At 39.7% G+C, this 16,339-nt stretch overlaps 1 pseudogene; it reads left to right on the plus strand.

Moving 5' to 3' along the window:
• LOC118684697 (centromere protein J-like) overlaps window positions 1-7,855 on the plus strand; it is a 29,609-nt pseudogene extending 21,754 nt beyond the window's left edge.
• Window positions 7,856-16,339: the final 8,484 nt, after the last annotated feature.

The following is a 16,339-nucleotide window of genomic DNA, read 5'->3' on the forward strand; positions in this document are numbered from 1 at the left end:
GTCTGAAAGAGGTAATCAGTTACCTTTCTCTTGCTGAAAACTTTTTTATGCTTGGAGGAAAAATTTAGCCTTTTAAAATCCTACAGTTTTCTGGTGTTGCAATAGGATTGCTTTCTTGGCTTCTTCCCTGTAAGCATACATTAAATTGTAATGTCATTTATTGATATAAATAAGGCATCACCAACCACAGCAGCAGCAGATACCCTAAATTTCACTGATCACATGGAGAAAATTTTACAGCTACCAAACGTTGACCATTGTTATCAGAGAAGGAGCAGTGCAGTCTTCCTGTTGGTGCTTTGCTAGTCCCATGTCCCTTGAGCAATAGCTCATGGACTTGAGTAAATTAAGCTCATGGCAAATATATTCTTTCCATTAATAGCTTACATGCATCTTCTCAAGCAGCCCCTCTTCAGTGTGTGAGACATTTCAAAATCAGAGTTATTGGTGCCATTTCCAACTTTTTTTTGATTGTTTCTTTGTATCTTACCATCATGTACTTGGGAGCTGCAAACACTTGAGACTCATTGTGTAAATACTGTAAATCCCAAGTATCTCATGGTGGTCATGCAGGAATATTTTATGTTTTCTCTGTACTCTGTTTTAAGGTCTGCATGAAAAATTGTAGAAGTGCTTCTGAGTCTCCTTGATCTTTCCAGTCTAAATAACTGCTATAGTTTGGTTGAAAATTTTTGCATCTCATTTCCCTTCTATAGCTCACACATCCTTTAGGTCCTACAAATCTTGTGTCAGCCTTCATTGATGGAGATGTTTGAGATCAAAACATACAAAAGTTGGAGATGTGACAAGTAAAAATGAACTGTTGTGCAATATATTTTACTGGACTGAGCTCAGTTGTGATAACCTAGAAAGAGCTGGCAGGGTGGTGGGACTGAGGGATGAGAGCCTTTCAGCAGCTGCTGGACTCACACTCTGCCCCTTGGATTAGACTTGCATTGTTGCCCAAGCACAGAGAAATGTGGGAAGCAAAACAAGACCCCAAATGCAGAGTTATGTATAAAATGTGTGCGTGTGCTTGAGTGTGTCTCTGTGGATATGCCCACACACACAACTGAACATTTTCCTAAAGTTTCAACCATTTAATGATGCACCCATTATAGGAGGAATTTTTAATACTATTTGAAGATGTTTATATTAACTTAATGCAAATGTATTTACACCTTTTAGGACATAAATAGCTCTGTGCAAAAAGCTGATCCTTTGAGATTAGTGACCAAGGAATATGAAGCAGAGGAAACCTCTAACTGCTCCAGAAGTACAACACCAGCTGGCAGGAGGACCCTTAATCAGGAAAGACTGACACCTTTTGAACCAGACAAAGTAAGCCTATCAGCAAGGTCTATTTAAACTTCCTTTATTTCTTTTTATGATATTGTTTAGAATCTGTATTGCGATTCTGGCTGCTGCTTGGCCCTCTTTCCCTGGAACTGCAGAATTTTTTATCAGTAATTATCTAAGAGGCTGTTCATACATTGAGCTATTTAGACACCTGCAAGAGGAGTGTGAATGTATGCTTTGAAACCTGTCCCCATTGCCCCAGAAGTAGTTCAGGGGTGATCACATGCACCAAGAATTGGGGCACTGCATGGGCCAGTGGTTCCCAGAGAGGCCAGGGGCTTGGAGAACCAGGGCAGCTCATGGAGTCCAGCAGGACTCTGCCTATCCCACAGCCCAGCCAGGGAGGAGGGCAGGCTCTGGGTGGAAGGAAGGGCCAGACCAAAATCCCTATTGTCAAAGGCCATAGTGATGAGACAGACGTGGAGTCATGACAGGAAATTATCCCATGGGTCAGGGTTGGGATTTGGATAAACCAGGTGTGTAGCCAGGCACAGACATTAGCACAATGCAATCCACCATGGAGCAAATGAAGTGCAGTTCCCAAGAGAAGGGATGGGGGAACTGGGGGGGACTTGGCCCTGTCTGAGGCTTCTTCCAGCTCTTCCATCCTCCCTTCTTTCTCTGCAACAGTCTGAACCAAGCTTATACTCCTGTACAATTTCCACAGACAGACAGCTAAGCTCCTAGGAAGGAAAAGTGTATGGCATACTCTTGCCATATCACTGATAGATCCCATACTGAAGTGAAGCATGACTCTAAGTCAGGGCCTCTCCATTTTTCTTCTGGTTGTACACCAGCCCTCTCCTACTGGAAGAAGAACTAATGTCACCTGGAGCTGCCTCACATCTGAGTGGTTGTTTTAAGGAGCCCAGCTCACCTTCCGTGTAAAAGGTAAGTGTGACAGTGTTTGCAAGGGTCTTAGGCTAAGGGAAGAGATGAGGATCTGACTCCATATTTCAGAAGGCTTGATTTATTATTTTATGATATATATTATATTAAAACTATACTAAAAGAATAGAAAAAAGGATTTTATCAGAAGGCTAGCTAAGAATAGAAAAGGAATGATAACAAAAGCTTGTGTCTCAGACAGACAGTCAGAGCCAGCTGACTGAGACTGGCCATTAATGAGAAACAACCACATGAGCCAAATCACAGATGCACCTGTTGCATTCCATAGCAGCAGGTAATTATTGTTTACATTTTGTTCCTGAGGCATCTCAGCTTCTCAGGAGAAAAAATCCTAAGAAAGGATTTTTCATAAAATATCATGGCTACAGGTAAGATCTGTGGAAACCTCTTGCCTGCTTGAAGTGGTCTGCAAATGACTTGGAGAAACTGGTCCCCAGCTCTTGACTCATAGAGAATGTGAGTCACTAAAACACATCTATGATTCTTAGAAGTATTGTCAAATTCATATTTTACAAGAGAGGGAAAGCAGATTGTGCTGCCACCTACTTATTCACTGAGTTTGTTCTCCCAAAGGTTCAGGAGGTGGGAGAGTGGATGTGGACTGCATTTCATTTTGGTCCAGGACAAAGCACCTTTGGGAGGATGAACAAGCTGTTAGCAAACATTATCAGTGTAAGTAGCAAGACTCTGAAAGCTAGCATCTTTAAAAAGCCTGAGATGGGTGTGGAAATGTTATTCAGCAATTTTCACGTGCTTTCAATGACCCCTTTTTATTTGATTTTTTCTTACAGGGACACTTTTGCCCATTTCATATAGCTCAGAAGACACCTTCCTGTCACACAACTACAGGAAAGACACTTGCAGCTTTGCACCCTGCAAGAACAATGAAGAAACACAGGTATTTCACCATGTAACTCTATAAAATAGAGTCACAGTGAGTCTGTGGTATTAGTTTTCATAAGCAGCATGCTAACTCCCATTCATTTGGCAACAATACTCTCCTGGATTTTTTTGCCTTTACTCCTTATATAAGTGCAGTCTTAAAAACAATATTGCAATGGCTTCAAATAATAGGCTGGATTCCTTTATCAATATATTTCTGCACAGCTGTTGAACATTAATAGATTTATGTTGTTAGTTAACATTTTAATTTTGTCTCAGAAAGGAGAAGAAGCTCTTAAAAAGACAGGAAAATTGCTAAGAGCTCAGAATAAAGTGGCTTTTGTGACCCCACACAAGAGAAATGGCATAACTGCTTATGACAACAAAGTATCTACAGACAGTCCTCCTGCTTTTCCTCCTGATGAAATAAAGGTTTGAGCTATTTAAAATTCCAGTTCTTACATGAGCTGCAACTGTGTTCTTTCCATCTCTGAGGAGAAATAAAACACAGTAAGAAAAAGAAAGTATTCTGTTCTCACTTCCTATGCTATGCAGTAGACACAGCTTTAGAGATGGATCTGGCAACTTTAAGCATGGTGTTTATAGTTATTTAGTGAAGCATATCATTGCCCTGTGGGGAGCAGTTCTCCCTATTCCTTCAGATCCCATAATTCAAAATTCACCACATCTTTAAACTGTAATTAACATCAGCTTGTAACTGCCCTGGACACTGTGTGCCAGATGTCACTTGACTTTAAGCTCCTTTCTGCCAGACTGCAAAGAGCATTTATGGTAATGGTAAACTGGAATTGTAGCATCCAGAATAGCCCTTAGTTACACAGATAGCACCACCTAACAGCTAAGAGCCGTGTAATTTGTTTTGGAAGAGCAACTCTAGCTAATACAAATACCTTTCTTTGTAAATCAGTAACCCAACACTCAGAGATAGTTCCTCTCTCTGTTCCTGTGTTTATTCTCTCCATTTTGTACAGCATAATTTTGCCAGAATGCACTTTTATCACCTCATTTTTTGACTTCTGCTTTGCTATCTTTTGCTTTGCAAATGGAAGAAAACTGGAATTAATGTGCAACATTTCTAGTTACAAATAAAATATAAAAATACATTGCAAATACAAGGCAATACCAGAAAGAAGAGAATCTTTGTGTGTGAAAGTAAATAAATTTTTGCACCATTGTTTTAAGTTAGTGAACCTATTTTTGAACATTTTTGTTTATATAACACTGACCTTGAGGTTTTCATAATACAACCTTCAAAATCAATATTATCTAGAAGGTCAAAGTTACATCAATAAAGGAGAAAGCATGGGGAAGAGGTGCAGGAAAAAATGGAGTATCATGATGGAAAGGCAAGAGAAAATAGCTTTTTTTTTTGGTTGGGAGATATTCCCTTTTTTGTGAAAATTCTGATTAGATTGGAACAGTATGACAAAGCTGTAGTGCATCTTCTGGTTGCCTTCTTCTTTGAATGTTACCAAAAGAGTTATATCATGGTATTTGATATATCCTGAACAGAAACAACTGCTACAGTATCATCAGGAAAAATGATTAACTGGAGGCTATGCTGGGTATGAAGTCTTCTCTGACTAGTGCCCTTTTTGTAGAAGAACATATTAATGACATTATTGCCTGCTGTTGATAAGAAGTGTCAAGCAAATATTAGGTCTGTGCATGCAGCCAAAATTAATTCTGTAGTACTGAAAGTCCATACAGGACTACTTGGAATGAAATGGTTCTTAACCTACCACATCAGCAATCTGCGTTAATTCATCAAGTTCAGTCATTTTGATTCACACAGTCCAGAACCAGGCATCTCTCAAGTGATCTGTGCACCTGAGTGGAAGATGTACAAGCATATACAAAATGAGTCTGGTCAATAATTCACTAATGTTGGTCAAGAAGAAACCTGACTGTTTTCCCTATTGCCACAGGGCTGTGCACCTTATTGTGCTTAACATTAAAACAAAGTGGTGGGGTGAGAACTTGCAACATGTGCTACAAGTAAGCTCATCTTGTGAAAAGAAAATTTTTTCTGTCCTCTTTTACACGCAAATGAAAATAATGCCTGTTCTGAAGAGATAACCTTTGAAATACAAAGATGTAGCATGACTTCCTTCAAGATCCAATTTAATTGGAAGGCAGTGCAGTGCTGCTCATTTCCTTTGACTTCATCTGCATTGGATAATCTGTGTGTTTGAAGGCAGAAGAGGAGTTTTCTGATGGATGCTGAATCCTCACTTTCCACGACAGTACTAAAAAGGATATTAGTGCTGATGAAAGGATGACAATGATCAGCTTTTCCAGGGGAGATGTAAAGAAGATCATGCCAGATCAGAGGGTGCTAGGTAACTTTTAATTTTCTTTAAGGAAAATAAAATTATTAACTGATTTTCCAGCAAAGTTCTATAATTTATCTATATCTATCAATTCTGAGAGTAACTGATGAGGAAGGGAGTTGGTTTAACAACCCTGAGCAGTGAAACTGCTTCATCTACAAAGACAGAAGTGGAAAGGCATGAAGGTAACAGTCAAATAAGGAACAAATGTGTAGCTGGCCGAGCAGGAGACTGAATGAAGGCAAGGGGCATGGGCAGCCATCTGAAGCAAGGATTGGTTTTTATAGATTTTCATACATCATTTGTAGAGTAGGTAGCATGGAGGTTTCTTCCATGACGGCATTATGTAAATAGAAGTAGCTAATAACAATGTGGGCTAAAGTGGAAATTAGTGAAGCCTTTGCAGTACTGGGATTTTTTTAAATTAATAGTTCATGGATGAGAGCACAGAGGTAGGAAGATTACTTTCATGTGCACACTGTTCTCCTGCACACTACAGAGGTGAAAGTAGCATCATCTGGACACAACCATGAGAGTGAATGACAGGAAGGAACAGCAGTGTGAACATAGCTACTTTTATGGATGACTGATGCAGAATATGACCTTGAAATGACTTTTTAAAGATGGCTTACTTTTGAGCACATTGTTATAGTTGAATCTGCTTATGCAAATATTGCGAATATGCTGCTATCATCTCACTCTCCTTCCAGATTTATTATTATGCAGATGCACAGACAACTCATACTGCTTCTCCAGATGGCCTGGAGGTGCTGCAGTTTCCTAATAATCAGATAGGTATGCAAGACCTCATAATGTGAACTGTATGTGCAGATTTATTTCTATTATGAAAGTGTAGTTTGAATTCTGACTCCAGCAGATTGGGTGTTTTCTTGCCATTTCACATTGTCTTTTGCATTACAATTTCAGTATATTCCATCACTTCACTTTTCAGTTTCCTCCTACAAAGCAAATATAATAATGGAATGTAAATGTAGTTCTTCCAATTCTGATTATCTGATTATGCGATTCTTTAATTTCTTTTACCAGTATTGTAAATATAATTTACATCTTCACTACAATGTCAAAAGAAAATCCTGACCTAGCTTTGTGTAAGGCAACCTGAAAGAACAGTAGAACGACTTTTTACATCTTCTTTTCTACAGAAAAACAACATCCCGATGGCACACAAGAAATTGCGTTCCCAGATCAAACAGTGAAATGCCTCTACAGTGATGGACTGAAGGAAACTTTTTCCCAGGTGGCACAATAGTAAAAGTAGAAAAGTAAGTCCTGTGTAACTAATAGGGACCACACTTTGGACAGCAACACTGACATTTAGAACTGTGGTTGGATTTTGCGTAGCTGGGAAATTTCCAGATCAAGGGGGAAAGGATTTGTAAGATAACCCTTGTTATCTAACAAGGATTTTGCAAGAAAGTAGCACTGAAAATTCACTTCCACCTTGAATGATAGGTGATGATTCACCACTGGCAAAACGACTGTGAAATATTCCTCATTTAGTTCCATGTAACTTTACGCTGGCCAGAGTAGCTGGGAGATCAGCAGCTGTCAGTGTTAGCAATGTGGGTACTAAAGAACACGGGATGAGGGCTCCTGAGCTCTATTCCCAGGTGTTTGGCTTCCCCTCTAATATTGGATAAAGACTGAGATTATCTCAGTTGGTTACAGCATGGTGCTATTAAAACAAAGGCTGTGGGTTTAATCCCTGAAAGGGATCACTTAAGGGATTCTCTTAAGAATTGGACTTGAGGGTCCTTGTGGGTCTCTTCCTAGTCACATTCTGTGATCTGTATTGTCTCTCTATTCCTCCATGCAAAATGAGAAAAACAGCTTTGGGACTCTTACACATATCTCTTCTGAGGAAGAGGAAGGATCCTGCTGTAAAATGGATTTTCTGCCTGCAAAATGCCTTGAGATCCCTGCATGAAGTCATGTAAAATTTGGATCTCACCATTCATTAGCTATTACGTATTGAAGTCTTTTAGTGAGACCAGATTTCTAATGCCTTTCCATGTAAATCCTGAGGTTTTCCACTTCACATTATTTTCCTATTTCATTGAGTTATGTTAGACAGCTCTGTGAGACAGGTTAATAAAACACAGTGTTTTCTCATCACTTCATTCATTGCTACTTCTTTCAGGAACAGAGATAAACTAGTGGTATTCAGTGATGGCCAAAGGGAGAGTCACACTGCACTGTTCAGGAGGAGGGAGTGCCTGGATGGCACCATGAAAACTCTGCTCTGCAATGGCAGACAGGAAACCAAGTACTCCAGCGGACGACTCCAAATCAAAGATGAGGAGGACAATCTCATCCAAGATAAGAGGTGATTCCTCCATGCAGAAGGCTGCATTGTACCTATGTAGCTAAAGGCATTTTCTTGGCAGGTCAGAATTGTTAGGAAGATTTAACTTGTGAAAGTGAATGGATGGATCCGTAGGACTGAAATTACTTTGGCTCAGCAACTGCTGCTTAGATTGGAATAATATTACCTGAATGAAATGAAGACTGAAGGAGATGCAGTCATGCTATTTTTGTGTATTCAACATTAAAACAAATACCCACAGTATTTCTCACCAAAGGTTTCTTTCATGGTACTGATCACACTTTCTCTAGTTTTTCTGCAATTTGTTGTGAAAGTGACTACAATTAATAACTATGTCATAAAAAGCCCAAATATACAGTATTTGTATGACCCCAAATATACTCAGTGCTCCCTTATGCTGACCCAAATAAATCTACATGGGGCATTTATTTCCTGAGTTAATAATCAAAAAATGTGTGAAAGTGATTACTGTTTTCTGTTTGTTTGGATTCTTTGGAGCAGAATTTTCCAGCATGTATCAAGGCTTATCATGAGCTGGACATTAGACCCAAAACTGAGCAAGAGTGGAGAGAACAGTCACAGCTCTGGATGCTCCTTCCAACCAAAGTTATTAAAAAATTATACGATCATAATCTAAAAATTCTGCCTCATGCATTTGAAAATAAAATGTAATGTGTATTCCATCCTAGTGATTATTCTGGATCAAAAATCTGGATCTTCTGAATCTTTCTTCTCCCTTCAGCAGTCTTTCCTCTGTGTTGCTTTGTCTTTGAAATAACCTTTCCCACTATTGCTTTTATTGTTCCCATAGTGCAAAAATATTTCTGGTCAGTGAATCTCTCCATCTGTAAGGTTCTTTGGATGGCACTTGATACTTAGAGGAATTAATAATTTATCAGATGCTGCTTTAAACTGCCTTCCCCATAGACTGCCTGTCAGAAAACCATAGAATAGTTTGGGTTGGAAAGGACCTTAAAGATCATCCAGTTCCAGCTCCCCCTAGATCACTTTCCACTAGATCAGGTTGCTCAAAGCCCCATGCAACCTGGCCTTCAACACTTCCAGTGAAGAGAATTTTTCCAGATCACTGAAACTCTTCTCTTGTAGAGCTCAGCTCATTACCTGCCCACTGACTGAGATACCCAATTATCTCCTTATGCCCTCCAAATTCCTGTAGTAACAAATACGCTCCCATAGCATCTGTTTTAGCCTTTTCTCACACCTAAGTGCAAAAATGGCAACATTATGGAATTGCTCCCTCTTTTCTGTTTCCAGAGGCACAGACAATAACAAATCACCACTCAAATTGCAGAGCATCTTTCAAAGAAAGAGCAAGAAGCATTGCTGACATTGATCATACACATTTTATCAATTTAATTATGAAGGTGTGATCAGTTTGATATCAGCTGATGTAATGATAAAATAGTATTGTTTTCCCTTAACTGCTTCATAGCACTTCTGCTTTCAACTACTGAAATAGTTAATATATTTTATTTGTTTTGCAAAAGAAAACTCTAACTGAAATAAAATCAAGACATCATTCTTTTCCATGTGTTTCACTAAGAATTTCAGTTTGTTCTACCTTATGCTGACCAAAACAGATCTATGTTGATTTTTTCCTCAGTTAAGTATCATAAAAAAGTGAATGTTGCTAGTGTTTTCAGTTTGGTTGAGAAACTAGATATGATACCAATGTTCTATAAAGGACCATTGTTTTTATTTCCAAGAATTCCTCTAACAAAAGGTCCCTGTTCTCCAGTTAAAATGCTGACATTCTTTTTGTTTCTCTAGTAAATCAGAAAACAGATTTTGCTCACAACTTTTAGCCTTAAATCACTGTTTACTATTCAATAACCTGTTACTGAATCCTTGAATCCTGTGGATAAGTAATCCCTCTTAATTGTAAACTAAATAAGGAACAATTTTGTTATCATGCTGCCTGCTCCTTGCTTCATTCATTAAGCACTCTTGACTCAACTTGCAGGAAACATTTTGGAATAATTTGGCCCTGCACGATATGTGAATCATGGGGAATATGTGTAAGGCAGTCCCTAGAGCTGTGCACAAGGGTGACCCTACTGAAGATTCTGGAGCACTTTTTGCCAACCTGTGTCCGACCATTGTTTTCCCAAGACACGTTTTTTTTCAGGTGTTATTTTATAGCATAATAATAAATGGATTTTTGACATAAATGTCACACCTTGGGTTTGGAGACAAGGAGGCAGCAAATTCACCTGCATGCATGACAATCTCCATCAGGTATGTTGTAATTGAGAGTCCTTCACAGATGAGTTCTGACAAATCCCACTTTGTTTTTCACAGGCTGATTCTCACACCCTCTCTCCTCCACCTTCCACTTGCTACAGTTAACCAGAAGCATGGCTCTACCATTTATAGCTCATAGCTGTAGGAACAAAAATAACCCAAAAATAATCCAAATTAAGTGTGACTGCATATTGTGCTTAAACTGTAGCAGCACACATAGCTACTTCTCGATGTTTTTTTTGTCCTGGAGGATTTGCAATGAAATTTTCATGAATCCTTCAGGGAGATAGAAAACATTTGGAAATTACCACTTTTGTCTTTTCACAGGTTTTCCTGGCATTAGCAAAAACATGCTACAGCCAGTATTTGGCCTCAGTTTTTTTCACATTTAGAATATGCTGTGACTTGTGAACAGAGCTAGTTCCATTCAGACAGCCAGGGGTGTGGGCCTCTGGTCCTTATCAGAGGAAATATCTGTGTGGTTAGCTCATAGTTGCAGAAGTCAGGTGTAGGTAACCACCAACTCAGCTGGGCAGACTTGTGTGGAAAATGCCCAGCCTCCTGGGATTTGTTTATTTTTAGCTTCACCTTGTGCATGGAAGGGTATTTTTGGCATGCCAATTTTCCTGCATCTGGGAAGTCAGTGTTTTTCTTGGAAGTGCTCTGGCAGTTTTCTTAGCTAGGACAGTCACCTTAGGAATTGATCCTCTTGCAGCCTGCAGGGCAGGTTGTGGAGAAGAAGCAGAAGTACATTTGGCCACTTTTTCACAAGTGAGTAAGCCAGGCACACTCACCAGCTTTGCTCCAGGGCCCATGCCTTCTGCCAGCCTTCATCCCAGCTACTTGGTTTGCCCTGGAAGTGTCAATCTGCTTGTAGTTCAGCAATACTGTGGAAAAGTTTTCTTCTCACAGTGTCATCCATGGAACAGCCTAAACACAAGGCTGGATTTTGGTTGAGTTCTAAAAGCCAGGGCTCGAATTTGTCATAAACATTCTCATGGAGATGGAACTCCCACAGCTTCAAGATATCTCTTGTATCATGGTCACCTGCCTTCACTTCCATCTTACTTTAAGGTGACTTTCTTTGCACTGCTGCATTACTGGTACATAATACTAACTCAGTATGTTTCCCTGCTCCGAGCAAATTCTCTTGGTTAAGATCATAAAGCCCAATGCAAAACCAACAGTAGACAGTAGGAAAATGCCTATTGATTCCAATGCTCTTTTCCTCCTCTGACATGTGCTGATTTAACCCTCTGATAATCTTCTGCTATTTCAATGAGCTTCTCTCTAACTCCTGTCTCCTTCTTGTCTCGTCACTTCCCTCTCAAGGAAATAATGTTCCATGGAAACATGGATTCTAAATGAAATACCACTTCCCACTGTCTACAATGGTAATGAGTGATGGATCCCACCTATTTTTATGAGTAGGAAATGCATTTTGAGTTACATTGCACAGAGAAATTGTCATACAGACAGTTCATGAAATGTGCTCCTCCCTACCCAGCTAGTTCAACATACACAAGACTCAAACAAAAGACCTGTCAACTGGCTGGTGGCATAGAGGAAAAATGCCAATGGATCTGTACATTGTTTCTCTCGGTTTTATTTTTCTGGAAACCTACAGTGGTGAAACCCTACAGTCTAATTGTCCCTGAAGATTAGACTCCATATTTGGGGCAGAGAGTGTGTTGGATGAGAGAAGAGTGTTTGATCTGAAGACCATTCTGATAAAACATTAACATATCAACCCTCACCCTCTCTCAGAAAGTAGTAAGCAGAAAAATACAAAGTGCATGGTCTGTATGCTAGACAAGACCCTTTCAAATCCTGTTATTGTAATGGTACCCTCGCTCCCTTGCTTTTTCTTTTCAGGTTCAGTTTTAGACTCCAGAATGAATAACCTCTGCCTTCCAAACAATTACATGAAAATGGGAAAAAGCCACACCTGGATATACTGCCTTAAGCAATGTGCAGTTGAGTTGAGAAAGGACACTTTTCTGTGGAAAAAAAACCCCTTTTATTGGAATAGAAAACTTTTTTCCCAGAGAACAAATTTAATCTTTTGATAGCTTAGTTTAACTTTAATTTCTTGTTTTGAAAATATCAGAATATCCTCTTTTCATTTTTTAAGAGACAATGGTTCAGGAAGACTTTTTAAAATGCCAATGTAGTTTTAAAACTAAAAGCTCAAATGTGAAATGAAATGCTTTGCCATTGTTAAAATGTAAATTAACATAATTCAAAAGTTTCACAAGTCACAGAATAGTTCAGGATTCTCATCACTTTATTTGAATGTAGAAAAAAAATTAAAAATCTTTCAGGAAGGAAAAACATGTTTCTCTCTCCACTCTCACATTTGTGGCTCTCTCTTATGATGTATCTATGTCATAGCTGTCCAATGCATAGAGAAGTGTCCAGGAGGTTTTTCAGGAAGGCTGGGAAGCAGGGCAGTGGGGGTTAGAAGCATATGATTACTTTACCACAGGACTTTCTTTCCTGTGAATCCTTTGCCCTGTAGCGCAAAGTGGGTTAAAAGTAGTCCTGAACCATCTTACATTCTGTAGTGAGGGAATTGTTGCCTAAAAATAGAAGGGATTTAAGCAAGCTTTAGCCCAGGATGGGAAGAATAAGGCTCCTATTGGAAAGAGACTTCAGGCATCACTAAGGGCTGAGACTGTGGCCAAAATTTAAACTTCTGTAAACAATGACTTTCCATATAGCAAAATAATATGTAATTGTATATTGCAATATTAATATGTATATGAATATGTTTAGTGATGTTCTACAATTAGACCTGCAGTAATCTTCCATCTCGGGTTTAAATTGGTGTTGGAAGATCTAAACTGCACTGGGATTATTCCTGAGAATCCCCTTAGAGACAAGAGACAGTCTGAATTTGAACTGTCTTTAGTGAGAGCTTTCCTTGAGTGAGGGGTTTATAGGCAACAGGAGGTAAACATGGTAAGCAGTTACTGTAGTATGGTCATGATTTAACAGGACTTACATGAAATACCATGAAGGAGAAAGTAGCCTTGCTCTGTCTGTTGCAGTCAGTCATTCTTCTCAGCCCCGGAAATTCAGGGGCTTGCTGCTGAGCTTGCATTCAAACCTAACGTGATGATCCCAGAAAATGATGGTTACTTTTGCTTCCACTATCTTTCCTGGGAATTCTTTGCTTTGTCTGCATATTAAACAGCATTATGTCACGTGCTAAGAAAAAAATGAGTAACAAACAACAAGCAACCAGAAAACAAAAGTGACAAACACACCAAAAAACTCAACCATACCAAACTAAACAAGATTTACAGTATCTGGTTCAAATCCTGGGGCAAACACTATTAAATTAAGAAAAAAAATATGTGGTTGGACACAGCCATGGTAAGAATTTGAATGAGTCACCTTACAGACTGCAGTTAGCTTTGTCTTTTCTGCACTGCTCGACAATGCTATTAGCAGTGTTTCTGCTATTGAACATGCAGCCAGTGTGTGGTAAACTGTGTCATCACAGTCTCCACTAGGTAATCATAAATTAAGCTGTTGATAATGTCTGAACAATGAAGCTTTCTTTGGTGGTTTGTTCATATCAGCTTATATTAATGAACTTCTTTCATACCTCTGGCATTCAGAGAATGAAATTAAACTTCAACATTCAGGGAATGCCAGTTTACAGGAAGCTGGCTCACCAAACCTAGATATAACAAATGTCTGCTTCAATTTCCCAGACAATTAAATGCCAAGAAAAGAAAACAAACCACTTTAACTAAGAAAGAATACCTATCCACTTTTGTTAAAGTTGTATGACGTATTAGCAGAAGCTCTTGAAGTGCAATTATGAAGCACGGACTCTAGGATTAGGCATTGGTTTAAATAAATGAAGATAAATTTCACTCACTTCACTATGTTTAAATGTGTGCCCAGATGAACCCTCATCTTTTCACCAGCCTTCATTCCCAATGGGTTCTGTGTTCAGCCCATTCCTTAATAACTTGTAGACCCACCTGTGAGTTTGCAGACATTCTTCCACAATGCAGAAACTACCCCAGCTTCTCTGTCTGTGCTGGAGTTTAACATCCATGTACTGCTGCTGCCAACCAGCACCAAGAAGCAGAGAGCTTGGAATCATAGAACCAGAATGATTCTGGTTCTATGGTCAGGTTGGAAGGAACCTTAAAGGCCATCCAGTTCCAACCCCTCTGCCATGGGCAGGGACACCTCCTGCTAGCCCAAGTTGCTCAATGCCCCATCCAACCTGGCCTTCACCACAAGGAAAGCAGGACGCCATTCTCTGTGACACCATGGAACACAGAGCATTCAGTAGATAAGCATCAACGGGCTTATTACTCATTGCCTGACTCAGAGCTCTGGAGGGTTTCAGTCACATGACTGGGGAGGGACTCATCTTGCTTCCCCTTCAAACCCCAAAGCTACCATCCTTTGAGGCAGCTACACCTGCTCCTGTTAAACTCACACACTCAGAGTCAGACTGATAAAAGTTATTGTTTCACTGCAAAATTAACACGGTTGTTGGGGGTGAGGGAAGAGCTTGTCTGGCAGTGGAACATGTGGTGAAGCAGGGTGAGTCTGCCTGCACCCTGCTGCTGGTTGAGGCTTCAGCACAGACTGACCTGTGCTATTTGCTACCTGCTAGACTGAAGCAGGGTTTGTGGAGTCTTTCTTGGCCATGAGAGAGTAGATGTCTCATGTCACAGCAACCTCAACTATCATTTATTTTCTTGCATTTCAATGAATATATGTTGCTAGCTGAATTTCTGCCTAAATATTTTTATCTCTACTATGCAGCAAAATCCCTACAGCCTTTACAATAAGCAAAACCATATCAGTTCTATAACTGTGTATTGGCCATGCATAACAATATAAGTGGCAATTTTCATTTAAGTCATGTCCAAGACTGATAGGCACCTTTATATTCATCCTGTTCCAGGCAAAACATGTTCATTGCATTGCTGCCTGTAGCTGTGGCTTTCATTCCCAAGGTAACAGAGTTTTTCCTCATGGTCCCTGTGCAATGGAAGAGCTGTCATTCAGGAAATGACTACATAAAGTCCTGTAAAAAAATCCAGAGTGAAAACCAACTCCTTAAACCACATGTCACAATGTCCTGTCTCCTGTGCTGATTCAATGTCAGTGATACTGAGGTCCTCAACAAGGTCAGAATACCTTTTTCCTGCTTCTCTGCCCCAAAATTTTATTGCTGAGCACGGCTTATGTGGCATGAGATACCCCCTTTCATCACTCTGTCTCAGCTGTCCTGGTTTTTCCACCTCCCAACTTATTGGGCATCTGCAACCTACTCACTGAGGGGGAAGAGGGGAGAAAAAGAGAAAACCTGGATGTTCAGTAAATATTACTCAGCAATAGCCAAAACACTAGTGTGTTATCAACACTGTTTTAGTTATAAAAATCTGAAACACAGCACCATATGGGCTGCTACAAAGAAAATTAACTCCATCCCAGCCAGATTCAGTACAGAAGAGAAACTATATTAAAATAAAAAATCTGTATAGTGTCTAAGTGGGGTCATCTTTTTGTTCTGAGGGTGTAGATGATCTCATGTAGCAGGATTCTGACTTCTGCGTTGGGTTGTCACAAATAAAAAGTTATTGCATTCACACAGATGAGTTTTCCATCACGATGTTGACCTCAGAAGTCCTCTTTGCTTCGCTTGCCATTGAACATCACTTTGTAAAAGACAATCAGAGGAGGATTCAGAGATGCATCGAAACCCGATGCTGTGTTTCTTTTGAGAGGGAAGCAGTGTGGGGTGAAAATCAGCAGCAGCCTAGAATATCCATCTGTGCATGCTGGGCAGATAGGAGGCTGTCAGGATTCTTTAGCCACAATAGTTTTACCATTTGTATTTCCAACAGAGAGATCAACAGCATGACTTTGAGCTGACAGAGCAAAGGTGCAAGAGAAAGCTGCAGACGTGAGGGAGCCCACCTGTCACCTTCTCTTCTGCAGGACATAATAAATTTTACTTTATTGTATGAGACCTGGAAAAAAGCTCATCATGTGAAAACCTATGAATCAACACGTGAAGTCTGAAGGGGAGTCCAGATGGTTGGGAACAAGAAATATAAGAAAGACAGTAAAGTAGCATGAAGTATGTTGCTGTTTAAAAGACGTAACAATTTGGGGATTTTTGTCACACAAATTGTGTTATTGTTGTCACACTGTGTGGTGCCTCATCCTACTGCTG

Source organism: Molothrus ater, chromosome 3 (genome assembly GCF_012460135.2).
Source record: "Molothrus ater isolate BHLD 08-10-18 breed brown headed cowbird chromosome 3, BPBGC_Mater_1.1, whole genome shotgun sequence".
NCBI classification, from domain to species: Eukaryota; Metazoa; Chordata; class Aves; order Passeriformes; family Icteridae; genus Molothrus; species Molothrus ater.